We start from the raw sequence: 14282 nt of genomic DNA on the forward strand, positions 1-14282 counted from the left end.
CAACCCAAAGGTCCATTCATAGATGAATGGATAAACAAAATGTAGTCCTTCCATACAATGGAATATTATTCAGTCTTAAAAAAGGACATTCTGACACATGCTATGACATGGAAGAAACTTAAGGACATTCTGCTGAGTGAAATAAGCCAGACACAAAAAGATAAGTACTCTATGATTCCACCTATGCAAGGCCCACAGAGTTGTCAGATTCATAGAAATAGAGAGTAAAATGGGGGGTACTAGGGGCTGGGGGAGTTTCATGGGTACAGAGTTTCAGCTTGGGTTTGGGTGATGGTTGCACAACATTGTGAATGTACTTAATGCCACTAAGCTGTAAACACTTAAAATAGTTAAAACGGCCAATTTATGTCATGAATATTTTACCACAGTAAATTTTTTTAAAGGAGAATAAGAGGGAACAAGAGCGCTGGGCTGGGAGACGCTATTTTATGAGGTTCATTGGAAGGGTTCATTGATCGAGTGCTATCCAAGCAGAGATGTATGTTTCAGCGGAGAGTGAATGGGGAGGGAGCAGGCACTAGGCCGGGGTCCAGGACCAAGGCTTGGGCTAGGCAGATACCCTGGGGGTGAAGAAGAAACACAGTTCCAGTAGGTAGAAGGTCTGCAGGGAGAAGGGGGAATTGTAGGGCTCAAGGACTCACAGGGCTCTGGCTTGGAGACTGGACTTGAGAGGGAGGGTGCATGGGCCAGGGACCCAGAATGAAGTCGACAGCACCTCCAAAGGTTTAACAGAAGAGAGCCTGATGAAGGGATTATGCACTGAGATGGGGTGGGGATACGAGAATGGACCACCAAGGGATAGAGAAGCACCCAGAGACTTATAACAGCAGGAGCCATTACCACTTGTGGGCCTGAAGTGTCACAGGGAGGAAACTTAATACCAGAGCTTGACTAGAAGAATGGAGCCGTGGATGAGGGGACACTGGACCAGAGCTGGAGAGGAACTCGGCAGGAGAATAAATACTTAACTTCTTTCTCCTCCCGCCCTTCATTCTCCTGGTGATGCTTCCCCTTGGATGAACCCAACCAGAAGCCAAGAACAAGGGAACCTGGGTAATCAGTCTGCAGAGGTCAGTCTCCCAAGACCCAGAAAAGGGCCGAGAAGGATGGGAATGGACCAGAGGGCCAAGTGGAGAAAAACCAGGGCAGATGGTGATGCCATTTGTTGAAATAAGTAACACAAAGGAAGGAGCTCTTTTTGGAAAGTTAGCAGGCTGGTCGGGAAACCAAGATAGAGGTCTATTCCTCTGAGCCAGGGCACAAGAGTGCAAGGGGTGAGGGGGCTACTGGGGCTGAGAGGCTGCCTAGGCTTCCAGGGCTCCCCCGTCCCAGGTCTGGTAGAAGAGAGGGCCCAAGGCAGCTGCGGAGGTTTGCTTGCAGGCAGCTCGCAGGCCCCTCTCCCCTTCTCCCCTAAAGCAGCTCCCACTGTGAAGCCAGGGAGCAGGGGTTGCAGAGGCAGATGAGGGAAGGGCAGGAGGAGGTGTGCCCAGCCGGGGCAAAGTGTTCCCAGGCACTAGTCCCAAACAGAGTTGAGGCGGGGGCTGATCAGGAACCAAATCATGCGGTGAGGTTTCAAAAAACTAATTTGACTTCATTTAAGGCATGGGCTTCACTCTGGGAGGATGCCGCCTCCCTGCACCTCCTCTGGCCTCCTCCCCCACCCCCGCCCTCCCCTCCGCACACCCAGCCAAGGCTCCCCAGGCAAGGCGAGGCCACAGGCCCTCCAGGGGGCCCTCTCCCAGCCCTTGATCTGCCTACTACCCCTCTGCCTCGGGAGGCCCAGCCAGGCAAAGGGGGCAGCCCCTCCCAGGCAGGGGGCGCAAACACACTGGTGCTAGGCCAGCTCAAGGCCCCAGCACATGAAATATTCATGCATCCAGAAGGCAGGAGACCAGCAGAGGACTCACCCCTGGGGCTATGGGGCTGCAGTAATGGCAGCAGCAGCTGTAGCCCAGCCCTCTCCCCCCACCCCAAGCTTTGTTCTGCAGACTCAAAGGGCCTGCAGTGCCAATATCCCAACCACACACACACAGACCCCAATATACACTCCAAGGACACAGGTAGGTGAAGAAACTTGGGGGAAAAGGAGAGAGGAGGGGAGGAGGGCACACACAGACAGGAATATAGAAACAGACACACGTATATACAGCTGGGTGCACACACGCATAAACACGTGCAGATTCATAACAAACATTCATTTGAATGGCTCCCAGGGTCGTGCAAAGTCCTTCTTATAATCTGTGCCCCAGGTGCCTCGCTTGCCCCATCCTAGTCCCTGCCCTGCCTCAGGTTTGCTCTGGCACTTCAGCCCTGCTTCCTGAGACAGCACAGGGATACCACTGGTGGCTCCAAGCAAAGGGCTCGTCGTTCCTGGCCTCCTTCCTACGACAGAAAGGTCTCTGTGCTTTCAATGCTCCTTGCAGAGCCCGCCCCAGCCGAGCTCCCTTCACTCCACCGGCTCACCGTCCAGCCAAGGAAACGGAGGCGGGAGCCGCGGGACAACAGGCTACCAAGGTCCTGACTTGAACTCAGGACTCCAGACGGCCAACCCAGCACCACAGAAGGTCCAGCGATTCCAGTCTCAAAATCCTCTCCCCTTTGGGATGTCTCCCACCACCCCGCCTGGCCTCGGTCAGGCCACCAGGATGCACGATGAAAGAGGGCATCCCAGCGGGATCCCTTGCCCCGGGCGCCTGCCCCCACCCGCTACCCGTAAGTCGTGGAGCAGGTCACTGCCGTGGAGGCTCCGGCCCCCGACAGACGCCCAGTCCCTTGGCTTGGCTGCCGTCGGCCTCCAGGACTGTGGGGGGCGCTGTGGACGCCGGGCCGCTCTGGCCGGCAAGCGGGCAGGGAGGCCGCCTCCATGGTGGTGCGCTGTCCAGCATTTCAGCAATCGGCGGCGGCGCCCGCGGGGAGACGGAGGGCGCGGGGCCGCGGGGGCGGCAGAGCTGCCCTGCCGAGCCGAGCCGAGCCGAGGAGGCGGCCCGGAGGCCGCCCAGACAAGCGGGGCCAGAGGGCCTGGCTCCAGCGCCCGGCGGAGCGCAACGATCAGCACGGAGGTGAGAGCCCCTGGCGGGGCGGTGGCATTTCCCAGAGGGGCTGCGGCTGGGTTGAATCTTGGGCCTCCCCAGACGGGCCGGGGCCCACGGTCCACAGACCCCCAGAGCAGAGGGTAGAGGTTGGGGGACTGTTAGTGTGTTTGGTCGTGGGTGCGAGGCACCTGGGGAACAGAGATGAGAAACGCTTTTCATTTCGCTGAGAGGGATGGAGAAAGTGAGAACCCTGCCGGGTCATGGGCAGGACTCCACTGAGCATAAATGACCATGGCCTGGCCCATAAGGATGCTAGAGAGGCACCCAACTGCAGTCCAATTGCCCTCCCCCAACTGAGGAGAAGGACCTGCTCCCGAGGGAAGGGAAAGACCAATGAAGGACCCTGTGGAGATGCTGGCCACTGGGAGGGATGAAATGAGCAGGCCCCCACCTGAATGCTGGGCTTCTGTCCAGCACAGGGTGGCAGCATAAGGGACAGTCTGGCCCCTTTCCCAGCTGTCCAAATGCCCCTGGGGAGGCAGAAGCTGGCAACGAGAACTGGGTCTCACACAGGATGGCATTTACTCTCTCACTGGGGAGAGAATGGAGGGCACAGAAGAGATGATAGCCACTAGGAATTTAGGGGGGGTTCTCCGTGGTCTCTCTGGATGCCCAGGGAGAGTTTCTGGAGCTCAGAGTGGGCCCAACCAACCCCAGAGCAAATTCCTGGTTAAAAAAAAAAAAAAAGGAGAGCTAGAGAAGAGACGCAGCCTCTTTCTTGTATCCACCTCCCCCTCCATCCCAGAGCTCCTGCTTGGACAGTGTTGAAGCCTCCTGCAGTTCCTGCTCCTGGCAGCAGGTCCACTGTGGGGATGGATTGGAGGGGGAGCAAGAGGAGTACTGGTACCCTGGTACCTGGTACCTGGTACCAGGAGTACCTGGTACTCTAATGCCTGTGCTCTATCCCAGCCATAACTTCTCACTCTCCTAAGACCTCACTCACTCATCCACTTCTGGCATCAAGGGGCCTGGGCTGGTCTTTCATCCTGTGACAAGAGAAAAGGCAGGTACTTTGATGGAGAGCAGGGCAGGGTTTGGAGAGTTTCCTCTGTCTAGGGGGCATCTTAAGGTCACGGTCCCAGCATGTGCCAGATCCTTCCCCAGGCAGAAATAGGACCAAGCTGGCTAAGAAATTGCTCCCACACATCAGCTTTTTGGTTCCTTAACTTTATGCCCCATCCCACTCTCCCATGAGGGATGGAGGAGGAATTCTTGAAGAGCGAATAAAGAATGGTTTGGATTTTAAAAGGTGGGGTTGAAGGGGTAGGGAGTCATGGACTTTGAAGTGTGAGAGACACGGGTTCATATCTAAGCTATGTGACTTCAGGTAAGCCACTTAACCTTTCTGAGCCTGTTTCCCAATCTGTAAAACAGGTATAGCGTTAACAGTATCTACTTTGGTGGTCAAAGAAATAATCCAGCTATTAGATAGGAAACTAGCTGTAAGCTGTAAAATGCTGAGCAAGTGTTAGCAAATCAGACACAAGTAAGAATTTCTTATGGAGGAGCTAGACAAAGGTGGAAAAGTTTCCAGCACTGTTTGAAGTACGTCTTTCTCTTCCCAGAGGAGGTGGACATTGGCTGAGGGCCTCATACCAGGCTCCATGATAGGCACATATGAGGCTACAGTTAACTCAGTTCATCCTCACGAAAACGTGACAAGGAAGCCATCAATGGCCCTATTTCACAACTGAGAAATGAGACTTGAATGACTTTCCCAAGGTCATGAAGCCACCCAAGCTGTCTTCCCTGGGGCAGTTGTGGAGCTGATAACCTGTCCTGGCCCCTTGATATCAAGACCCAGTTAAATGCCAGTTTCTTGATTCATGAGGCCAGCTTTCCAGGTGAGGAGCCTGAAGCATATGGGTGAGGGTGTGCCGTGCAGTGAGACGCTGACTCCCCCAAGGTCAAGGTCACTGGGATATTTGGAGGTGGAATGTGCTTTGAATTATCCAGCTGGGTGCTCCCACCACAACCCACCCCCGCCACCACCATGCCTGCCAGAGGGGGAGTCTGGGTCTGGCAGGCCCCATCTGCTCACCTCCGCACCCACTCTCACCTTCTCTGCCTGCCAGCCTCTTGCTGACCTTGGCAAGCCGGTCACTGCCTGTTCCTTTCTGAGCAGTTAGCCCTCACCCCCTGTGATGGGGCCACGGTCACAAGCAACTGCCAGCAATGCTGGGGTCAGCCTTGCCTACTGACTTTTCCTCCGCCTGCTTCTTGCTGCCAGTGGGGCAGAATCACATCTCCTCCTGTCCCAGTAGCCAGCCATGGGTGCTGCTGAGGTGACGGCGGAGAGCCCACCCTCTCTCTCTTAACTCCTACACACACTCTGAGCCCCTGCCATGGGCCTGCCACTTCACATACAGTATCTCATTTCATCCTCACATAACCTGGTGCCAAAGGTGCCACTGTCTCCCTTTCACAGGGGAGCAAAACAAGGCCTGAAAGTGACCTGACTTTCCCAAGGTCACAGAGCAAGGTCTTGGTGCAACTCTAGCCCACTGCCTCAGGGGCCCAGTGTGGCTTCCACAGCACCACTCTGCCCTCGATTCTCCAGGCTCTCCCGAGTGAGGATCAGCCAGGGCACTGTGGGCCAGTAGGGGTTGGGGGGTGACATGTGATGGAGTCCAAGGACCTTCTTTCTGGGCCCATCTCTGACCCTGGCTCCTTGTGTAACCTTGAACAGGTCTCTTCCTGTCTCTGGGCCTCAGTGTCCTCAACCATAAAATGATGGGGCTTGACCAGATGACTCCCCCAAAGGCCCTGCCGGCATTGAGGTTTTAAGATCTCTCTGCTCCATAAATCTGCGTCAGGAAGCCTGTGGTTCCATCAGCAGAGATAGAATTCACCTCCAATGTTTGAAGCTTAGGTTTATTAATTGCAGCTGAGATTTAAAATTCACCCATCCCTCCTAACTACAAACTTGTGGTCTTAACTCAAAATGGGAAAATATGGCTTGGAGAGGCCCAGTGGCTCACCCAGAGATCCCAGGACTCTGTGGCAGAGCCAGGATTGAGCCCTCCTGGCCCAAGATTTAAGGTGACCTGCAGGGACACTGAAGATGCCCTCCACACACCTCCCAGAGTTGTTCAGCAATGTCTAGGAATCCCCCAGGACACATATGCTCAGGTCCCACATCCAGGGAAGCAGCAGCGGTACGGTGGTGGAGGCTTATTCATAGAGTCTTGGGGAGAGGGAGGGATTTTTGCAGCTGACGCTCTAAAGAGAAGATCAGGGCCCTGCCACGGGAGGGGGTCGGTATGGACACTAGTCCAGGCTGTATTGGGAGAGGAGCAGCCAGGCAAGAAATGGGGAAGTTCCTTCTCAATTCTAACACCTGGGCGCAGCGAGAGGGGGACGCGTTTAAGGAAAGAAAGGAAGAGGTCACTCGCTGAAGGAAGGGGCCCCGTGGCGTCTTGGAGGCTCCGGGAGGGGAGGGAGCTCAGGGAGGTGGTACTCAGAGAAGGGAGGGCAACGGATGAGTGGAGTGGAGTTAGAAGAGGGGATGGGGGCTCAGTAGGGGGGAGTGAGTTCAGAGAGGACGAGGCCGTTAGAGAGGAGAGAGAGGCTCATGAGAGCGTGGGAGGCCCAGAGGAGCCCATGACAGGGAGGGACCATTACCAACAGTAATAGGCCCCAGCCTGGCCCAGCCTAGGTCTTCGCTGTGGCTTAGTGCCTGCTGACACCTCTGGGTTCCTGTCTCTTCACCTTCTTCTGGATCATGAGCACAGGAGGGTGACAGCTCCATCCCCAGAGGCCAAGCCCTGTTGACTCTGTGTCATCCAGAACGGGGCTCTCAGGGGGCCTGGGCAGGTGAGCCAGGCCCAGGCTGCCCAGGCTGCCCGCTGATCTGGGAGAAAGGCCTCAGCGGACACATGTGCCTGCGCTCCAGAGCAGCCCCCAACCCCCAGGGTCTCCCCGCTTACAGCTAAAAGCCGCCAGCCCATCCGTCTGTGGTGCTGCTTCCTAGGCAGTCAGCCTGGCCTCAGCATCCTGCCGCCCCCGCCCTGGCCTCCTGCCCACTGCAGAGGCTGCTGTGCCAGCTGGAGCTGGCGGGCAGGGCCACAGCTCGCTCAGCATCCTGCCGAGGCCTGTGAGGACTAGAGGGGGGCCTGAGCCCAGGGAACCAGACCCTGAGGTCTGGCAGCTTACTGAGCTGGGGCGCTCTTGGCCTGCCTATTTGTAGTGTTCGGAATAGCCCGTGGTTCTGAGACCTCTCCCTATACTGAACCCCATTCCCACCACCATTCCCCAGAACTCCCTAGGATGGAGAGAAGTAAGGGTCATTGAATTCTTTTGCTTTTAAGAATGGCACATCCTCACTGTGCTAGACTTGAGAAATAGAAAACCAAGGAGAAAAAAGTCATGTGTGGTCCCACCACCCAGAGACAGCCACTGTGAACACAGAGGGGTATTTCCTACCAGGATTTCGTCCATGCGTTCATAGATACATAGCATTAAATAACTGGGAACACCCTGTTGAGGGAAGTCGGCATGCTGTTTTTTACTCTATAGTGAGAATTCTCTGATGTCTTTAAAGACTCTGCAAAAAGCATACTTTTCAAGACCATATGAACACTGGGCACAGGCGGACCAACTTCCCAGGGAGCCAGTGAGAGCTGGGGGGAGAACTTGCCCCTCCGCTGCCCTCTTGGGAGGGGCACACCTTGGGGATCTGCTGTGGGCTGTGGGTTTCCCTTGGAGAGGATGGCTCTGAGGCCTGTGACAGGGTTAGCCGGGGACTGAGGTGGGCCTGCTTCCTCAGTACACCCCTCTGCCAGGGACCGAGGTGGCGAGGGCCAAGGCTGCCAGGGGAGGGGAAGCACGAGAGAGTCATACATCCCCTGCGCGGGGTGAGAACTTGGACCCACCCAGACCTTAGAAGAAGGAGCTCAGAGCTGGGAATCAGGCGATTGCCAATCTCCTGGCCTCTGATCACATCTAGGCCCCAACCTCCACAATCAGATCTGTTTCTCCCTCCTGTGAAATGGGCATAATAATACCCACCTCCAGGTGTGCGCTGACAAGTGATTCAGGTAATGAGTGTGAAGACACCCAAGGAGAGATGAAACCCAGTGCACTGCCCAGAGGTGGCGGTCATCTGAATGTGTGAGGCCACACCGTTAACATCTATTGAGTGCTTCTGATTTTCCGGGCATTGTATGAACACCGGGGACATAGACGTGAATCAGACACCAACCCTGACCTTGAGGAGCTCCCAGACTAGTGGGAAAGGGAGGCGGGAGTTAACTGACAGTGATGACCATTGATGTTCTGCTAGGACTAAGATGTCCACAGTGACGTGGGCAGCCAGAGGAAACTGGGGAGAGAGACCTTTAAGTTGGGCTTTGGAGAATGACAGGAAAGGTGCCAGACAGAGAAGGTAGAGGCAAGGCACTCCAGACAACAGCGTGGGCCATGGCACAGCGGTATGAAAAGTCCTAGTGAACTAAGGGGATAGTCAGTGATCTAACAGAGCCATGGCACAGAGGGCGTGCCCAAGGATAGAGCGCAGCCCTGGGGGCGTCGTGAGCCACGGCAGGTCTTGAAGGACCTCGAAAACCACCGTAAGCGCTGGGAGTCTATTTGGAAAGTGATGGGAGTCAAGTAGCCTTTGGAGCAGTGTCATGAAATGATCAGATTTGCACTTAAGGAAGCCTACTCTGGCTGCCTTTGGGAGGAGGAGGAGGATGAAGAGAAAGAGACCAAGGGCGAGAGGCCAGGGAGGAGGTGATGGCGCAGCTGCAGGTGAGACGGGTACCGGAGATGCACCGCTGGGAGGTTTGACAGGGGATGTGCACGTGCTCCAGGCTGGGCTCACCCATGGCAGGGGCAGGGGCAGGGGCAGGGTGAGAGGTAGGGCAGCTTTGGCACAGCCGTCAGCACCAGAGAACCAGGTTGGGGAAGTGGGCTTCAGGACGGGCAGAGGGGCCCAGCCTCCTCTTCTCCCAACAGGGGGCCAGAGGGGGCCTCTGGGATGGAAGGGAAGCTGGGACACTCGGCAGGTCCTGCCTCCGGGCAGCCCTGTCCCCCCTCCCTACCTGGCATAGTCTAGCACATGCTTCTTGGTCCCTGTGACCCATACATTACTGTCCCCAGAACACCTCTCTTATCTGCCTCCCGAATTCTCTCTTCCTCTGTCCTCTGCTCCTCATACATCAGAAAGCAGAGACGGTCATTCCTTCATTCATCAAACATTTGCTCAGCAGCTCCTCTGAACTGAGACCTCAGTTATCCTTGTCATCCCCAAGCCCTGTGCTCAGCACTGGAGAAAGGGAGGAGCCGCCCTCAGTCTAGTGGGGAGCAAGGCCCATGAGCTGGTGAATATTTAGGGGTGGAATATGGGTTATGTGGCACCATCCTGGGGGCTGCCTGGGCACTGGTGGTTGGGGGTGGGTAGTTGCCTGCCTGATTGACTTTGGAGCCAACATCACAGATGGTCCTCATAGGATGAGTACAGGTTTGCCAGGGGGAGAAAAAGGGGAAGGGCATTTCTGGCAGAAGGAACAGCATGAGCAGAGTCATGGAGGAGGAAAGAGCCCCGGCACTTAGGGAATAGTGTGGCTGGAGAGTCCAAGGAACAGAGGACCAGGCTGGAGAGGGAGGCCTCGTGAGGGGCCTTAATGCCAGTCAGGGGAGTCTGGCCTTTCTCCTGAAGGCAGCAGAGAAACCAAGGGATGTTTCCAGCAGGTAAGCACACGGCCAGAGCTGTTTCAGGAAGGTCACCCCTGAAGGGCAAGCACGATTGGACAGATGGAGAGAACAGGGGGGCCTGCGGTATGGGTCACATGGCCCGGGGCCTCCCCTGATGCAGCTCTGCTCCTCCCAGCCTGGGACACCCAGAAACCACGGCAGCCATGGTCTCTAGGTGCAGAGTACCTACCTGCCTTGGTATTTCCAAAACAGTCCATGAACAGCAGGTTCCTGGGACCCACCCACTCAGAATCTGAGTGTAGGACCTGGGAGGTCAGGATTTTTGAAAGCTCCCCAGTGACTACCCATGCTAGCGGGGAGAATTGGTGCCTCATTGCTTTGCAGATGCTGTTCCCTTTGCCTAGATGCCCTTCTTCCCTCTTCCTCTACCTCCTTGACCTTCAGCCTCTACTCCCACGTCTTTTGTGCGATGCCTCGTTCCAAGCTCCCTCTGTGTGCCCCCAGGTGCCTGGGACCACCTCTTTCTCAGCCGCTTTTATACTCTGTCCTGATGGTTGCTTACGCTTCCATCTCCCTCGGTAACCATCACGAACATTTGGAATCTCCCGTGTGACTGGCACCGCTGCAAGGGCTTCATGTGTCCTAACTCATTTAGTCCTCACAACATCTTATGACGGAGCCAGGACACAGCAGAGGCTATTGAGGCACAGAGAGGTGTTTAACGTCGCCAGCATCACCCAGCTGAGATGCAGTAGGCTGCACTGTTCTGTGACGCCGCAGACGAGGAGCTCCTGGAGGGCAGCCGCCGTGTGCTGTTTATCGTTGCAGGTGCTCAGTGCAAGCACAGGGCCTGGCATATGGGAGGTGCTCAGTTTCCCCATCCGGGCTTAAGGATGACAAGTCCCCTCCAGGGCTGCTCTGCAGCTTGGGAAAGTCCATGGCCCTGGTGGGGGTGGTAGGCTATGAGGTGTGCGGTCTGGGCTGGGGGTTGGGATGGCAGCAGAGGCAGGGACTCCTCGCTAGGATTTTGGGGTGGAACAACTTCCCAGACAGGAGGCCTTTCTCCCTCCTCTGCTGTGCTGAGATTCAGCCTTTCTTATAGAAATCAGACCCTCTCAAACCTGGTCAGGGGCCGGGGAAGGGTTTGTGGCCGGGGTGGGGTCGGACACCCTGATGAAGATCCTGGGCCTGATGGCAGAGCAAGGCAGAGACTCAGAGAGGCCACAGCTGCACGAGTAGCCCCCCACTCTCAACCGGAACTTAAGGGGCTCTCCTCTTCCCAGAGCAAGGAGGGCCCCCGCCCCCTGCCATTCCTACCTCCCACCCACAATCCCTCGGGAGCCATAGGTTATTGTCAATGATGTTGTTAATTAACTGCTTAATTAACTATTTAGGCTAATCAGATTAATTGACATTAATTGGTTACCATTTGTCAAGGACCCTGGAAAGCTGTGCCTCTCAGAGTTGGAGTGTGTGACTGGGTCTGGGCAGAGGAGGCGGGGAGGAATTGTCATTGCGCTGTGGAGCTGGGGGGAGCAGGTGGCAGGCAGTGGCAGGACCGAGGGCACCAGGACGGCTGCCCAGGGACTGTGCATCTCCCAGCAGCTCTCAGGGCTGGGTCCTCGGACTCCTGAATTCTGGGTCTTTACACTTTGGGAAGTGCATCACCTCTTCCTATCCCTTAGTTGCATTTTTTAAAAAAAGGTCTGATGAGGGACCAGAGGCAAGAGTGAGATACTTTCCATCCCCAAGGACTGTAAAGACCTCAGAGAGGGGAGAGACCTCAAAATCCCAAATAAGCCACGATATAAGTAGGTCACCACATAACAACTGTGGGGATGACTTGCACATACTCAGTTTTTTAAAAAGAGAAAGATGAGCAGTATAGGGTAGATCAAATATGCAAAATATTAAACTGTGATAAAATGCTCAGATCTGCATTATTTAGTCAATTACAGCCCCCCAAACCCACAGCACATTTTTATGCCTGTTTTAAAATACAACTTACAGTTTTAAATTATAGCACTTGAAACAAAAAAGAAAAAACTACTATGAAATGCACCCTACGTTTTGGAAAAAGAAAAAAAAAAAAGCCAACCCACTCAAAACTGGGAGTGTGAATTTGTCTTCAGTGCCATTCTCTCAAGATTACATGATTCCCACATCGAGTCCAATGCTGGGCTGGAAGACGGTAGCCTGCAGCCCCATCTGGACTTTTTCACTGACTCCTACCCCACACCCCCAAGGGTCCCTTCCCCTCTCTGGTGAATCCCTGGCCTGTCTTCCTGATAGAGTGCTTACATGGGACATAGGAGGTGTGGATTTTGAGTATTCTGGAGATGAATACAAATGTGAGAAGAGAAAAGAGGTCTGTTTCGGTGGGAGGGTCAAGTTCCCAGGATGGGGGGCCCTTCCTGGGCAGGAGGAGGGCTCCCGGCTTGGTGACAGAGATCTCTAGCTAGGCAAGGGGAGAGCTAGAGAATGAACGTGGGGTCTCTCTCCCCCTTTACTGCCCGATCCTGCCGCCCCTGGGGGAGGAAGGACCAGGAGAGACTGGAGACTGTTGCCTAGCAACAAGAGGCGCATCTGGATCAATGGGTATGGCAGATGAGGCTCTAGCCCCCAGCCCGGCTCTCTCTTTGATCTCACCCAGCCCAGCAGAAACCTGGTGGGGGGGAAGCCCAGGGCAGCCTGCCTGATTAAAGCTGAGTCAATAGAGGGAATTTTCCATAATGAGATTGTGTGGGCAGTGGAGGCAGCTGCCCTGTCTCCCCACTTCACCCTCCCCAGTGGGTGGAAGGGGCTTGTCTGTCTGTCCAGCACACACCCTTCCTGCTGATAGCTCCTGGGAGGGCAGGCACATCACCACCCAACTTGGATTCTTCCAAGTGTTGGGCTGCCAGGGACTCAGAGCCCAGCCCTACCCTGGCCCCACTAGTATCCAGGCCCTGGCACTTAGTCCAGATGGGGAAACTGAAGCCTGAAAAGGGAAAGAAATCTGGTCATACAGCTTCTAGCCCATCTTCGCCTTCCTCAGCCCAGCTCCCGGGTGTGAACCTGGGCGGGTCTGATCTTTTCCGGGAGGAGAAGCGGGTAAAGGACGTAATGAAGCTGATGACAGCACAGGGCTCCTCTGATTTTACTCCAGGGTCAGCCCTAGAGGCCAGCTTGGGAGAGTCCTCAGAGAGCATGACACCTCGGTGGCTTTCTCTAGGACAACCTCCCCAAGGCCGTCTGGCTTGGACCCTCCCCAGGACACAGAGATCACCACCTCCCTGGCAGCCCAGGCCATCAGTGGCAGCTCAGCCATGAAAACGTTCTTTCTCAGTCTTCTCCCCGCAATCCCAAATCTCCACTGGAGCTCAGGCAACCACAGGGAAGCTGCCTGCTCCCTAGCCGGAAGGCTACAGCTCCCTGAAGGCCACTGAGGGCCCTAAAAAGGAACAGAGTGGGCTGAGTGGGTGCAGGGATTCCTTTGTTCCACCAGAACGCAGGGGAGGGGAGACTAAAACACTGCTTGCTGTTTGATGTCAGTACTGGTCTATACAGGCTGCCTCCTGAGTTAAACTGGTCTGTATTATTTTCAATGACCAGTACTGTGTGTTCTGCTCTATTCCACTGGTCTAGAATACTGGTCTGCATTGGTCTCTGGGTTCCCTGATGTATCCAGTCTGAATTCCTGGCTCCTCTATGGCCTGTCCTGGGCTGCAGTGGTCTGCACTGGTCTCATTTAGGCTCTATTGCCTATACTGTGGGCCCCTCTGTAGGGAGCAGACAGCTGAGGCCTCTTTGTCCCTGGGGACCTGCCATCCAGATCCTCTGCTCTGGGAACCCAAATCAGAGCCAACAGGAATAAAGACAGGGCCCTGGCTTGATGGGCAGGAGCCTAGGTGCCAGGTGAGTCCTTCCTATGCGTTCAATGACACAGCTGGACTCCAGGGCTTACAAAGTATATGACAATGTGGCCTTTGCAAATATTAACACACATCAAGTCTGGGCATATTGAGAGCGGTAACCAGGGACCTTTCCCACTGAGGTCCCCAGAGATGGAGGTAGTTAAAAATATAAGTAGTGAGCTCCCCGTCAGTGCCAACACAAGCCGGGTTTCAATAAATATTCACAGATGGCTGCTTTGTGCCAAGCTCTGTGCTAGGCGGTAGGGACACAAAGATGGACACAACCCAGTCGCTGCCCTTGGAGAGCCCTCACTCGGCTAGGGAGCAAATAGTCACAGCAGAGCAAGGTAAACACTGAGAGTGGTAACCAGAGGGTGAGGCTCTGGAAGCAGCGTAGAGGCACATCCCACAGTGGAGGTCAGGGAGAGCTTCACAGAGGAGGTGATGCTTGAGCAGAGTACTACAAGATGAACGGAAGGGGAAGGGCATTCAAGGCAAAGGGAGCAGTCTGGGCCAGCATGTTCTTGGGTGGAGCCGAGTGCCGTGTTTCTGACATACAGGGGGCTGGACAGGTTGCCCAGGACGCAGGTGGCAGTTAAGCTGCCTGGCTTTCTCC

General features: G+C 55.3%; 1 protein-coding gene across 1 annotated transcript in view; it reads left to right on the forward strand.

Annotated features, from left to right (window-relative positions):
* Positions 1-3001: 3001 nt before the first annotated feature.
* The window catches only part of SRRM3 (serine/arginine repetitive matrix 3), a 54958-nt gene continuing 43677 nt past the window's right edge, over positions 3002-14282 (forward strand). Inside the window, 1 exon segment of the mRNA XM_082360242.1 lies at positions 3002-3080. The gene's annotated coding sequence lies outside the window, so the exon portion shown is untranslated.

Source organism: Balaenoptera borealis, assembly GCF_965194805.1.
Source record: "Balaenoptera borealis genome assembly, chromosome: 16".
Classification (NCBI taxonomy): domain Eukaryota; kingdom Metazoa; phylum Chordata; class Mammalia; order Artiodactyla; family Balaenopteridae; genus Balaenoptera; species Balaenoptera borealis.